This window comes from Haemorhous mexicanus, chromosome 5 (genome assembly GCF_027477595.1).
Source record: "Haemorhous mexicanus isolate bHaeMex1 chromosome 5, bHaeMex1.pri, whole genome shotgun sequence".
In the NCBI taxonomy this organism is placed as follows: Eukaryota; Metazoa; Chordata; class Aves; order Passeriformes; family Fringillidae; genus Haemorhous; species Haemorhous mexicanus.
In genome coordinates this window covers 74,905,553-74,908,103 of record NC_082345.1, presented here as the reverse complement: position 1 = coordinate 74,908,103, position 2,551 = coordinate 74,905,553, and positions in this window count along the sequence as shown.

Here is a 2,551-nt window from a genome sequence, read left to right as displayed (position 1 = left end):
TGGGCAGCGGCGCTGTCAATCAATCACGGCGCCGTTCGCCTCGCCTCGCCACGCCCCCACCCGCGCGCTGAAGGGGCGGGGCCAGAGTGAGGGCGCGTCTTAAAGGAGCCGCGTCCTTATTTTGTGAGGGGAGCGAGGTTCCGCTGGCCGACAGAGAGAGAAATAAATAGATAAATCAATCATCTGCGCTCCTGTGGAGTTCGCATGGAATTTATGCGGAATTCACATGGAATTGACATCGAAATCACGTGGAATTCACGTGACAATCCAACCTCCCCCCTGGGGCCTTTGGCAACAGCCGGGGTAAGTCCCAAGTAACTCTTGTGTAACTCTTATGTAACTGATATTTAACTCCCACGACAAACCACGCCTTGAGCTCCTCGGCAAACAAAACCTTAATTCCCATGTAACTCATGTGTTAACAAGTTAACAGAGGTAACTCTCGAGGCAAAACCAACATTGACCCCACTGGCGAAAAAAGGATTGCCATTAATCTCCCAAGTAACTTCCGTGTAACTCTTGTGTAACTCACAGGGAACTCACAAGTAACTCTCGTGTAACTCTCCAGACAAAACAACCATTTCAGCCCATTGCCAAAAAAAAAGGATTCTCATGAATATCCCACTTCACTCCTGTGTAACTCGCAAGGAACTCCCACGTAAATCCCAAGTAATTCCCAACTAATTCCCATGTAACTCACGTGTAACTCACAACTAACTCACATATAAATCCTAACTAATTCCCAACTAATTCCCATGTAACTCACGTGTAACTCACAACTAACTCACATATAAATCCTAACTAATTCCCAACTAATTCCCATGTAACTCACGTGTAACTCACAACTAACTCACATATAAATCCTAACTAATTCCCAACTAATTCCCATGTAACTCATGTGTAGCTCGCAAGGAACTCACAAGTAACTCTTGTCTAACTCTCCAGACAAAACAACTATTTGAGCCCATTGCCAAAAATGAAGGATTCCCATTAATCTCCCACGTAACTCATGTGCAACTCATGCGTAACTCACACGTAAATCCTAACTAATTCCCAAGTAATTCCCATGTAACTCATGTGTAACTCACATGTAAATCCTAATTCCCAAGTAATTCCCACGTAACTCATGTGTAACTCACATGTAAATCCTAACTAATTCCCAAGTAATTCCCATGTAACTCATGTGTAACTCACATGTAAATCCTAAGTAATTCCCAAGTAATTCCCACGTAATTCATGTGCAACTCATGTGTAACTCACACGTAAATCCTAAGTAATTCCCAAGTAATTCCCATGTAACTCATGTGTAACTCACATGTAAATCCTAATTCCCAATAATTCCCATGTAACTCGTGTGTAACTCACAACTAACTCACATGTAAATCCCAAGTAATTCCCACGTAAATCCTCTGTAACTTGCAAGAAACCCACATGTAATTCCCCATGTAATTCCCATGTAATTCCTGTGTAACTCATGTGTAACTGACAACTAACTCACATGTAAATCCCAAGTAATTCCCACATAATTCCTCTGTAACTTGCAAGAAACCAACATGTAATTCCCCATGTAATTCCTGTGTAACTCATGTGTAACTCACACATAACTCTCATAACACACCAACCATTTGAGGCCCTTAAGCAAAAAATGCCTCAAGTTGTTCCAGGGAAGGTTTAGGTTGGATGTTGGGAAAATTTTTTCCTGGGAAAGTTTGTGCCCATTCCCAGAGGGATTTTACACCCTGTGGATGTGGCACTTGGGGACATGGGCAGTGCTGGGAATGTGACTAAGTTTTCCCTAAAATATGAGAATTGGGATATTTACTGTTATTAGATATTTCTCTAGTGTTAGATATTTATTTACTGTTGGATATTTATCTGCTGTTAGATGTTTATTAGCAGATGTTTCTATTAAGAGTTGTTTACTATTGTTAGATACTTATCTGATATTAAATACCTTAATAGATATTTAGAAAAAATAAAGGGGGAAAGTGATGCCTCAGGTTTGAGCTTTTCTATTTTTCACATTCTGTGCTGCTTTGGTGTGTGGGTCTGGGCTTCATATTATGGGATGGTGAGCTCTGTGCCCAGAGCAGGGAGACAAAACAATTCCTGCTCCAGCTGGGCACCAAGGACAAATGAGCCAAATCCCAGCCCAGGAGCACAAACCCCGTGGGCTGGACCTCGGGTGGATCCAGTCTGGGTTTTGCTGGCTCAGATGCCATGTGTGGCTCTGGAGTCCATGGAATATCCAGGTGGGGCTGGCACAGCTCCCCTGGCCCAGGGACAATCCAGCCTTGGGCCAGCTCTGGCTCTGCTCCCACCTGGCTCCTGCCCAGAGGTGCTGGGAAGGCCGAGCTCCGTGGGGAGCACCAGGTCCCTCTGGGAGCTCCATGGCCAGGACAAGGGACAGGCCAGGAGGGAACAGCCCCAGGCTGGCCCAGGGCAGCTTTAGGGGGGACACTGGGGACAATTCCCTCATGGAAAGGGTTCCCAGCTGTGGGACTGGGCTGCCCCAGGCAGGGGGGAATTCCCATTCCTGGAGGGATTTCAG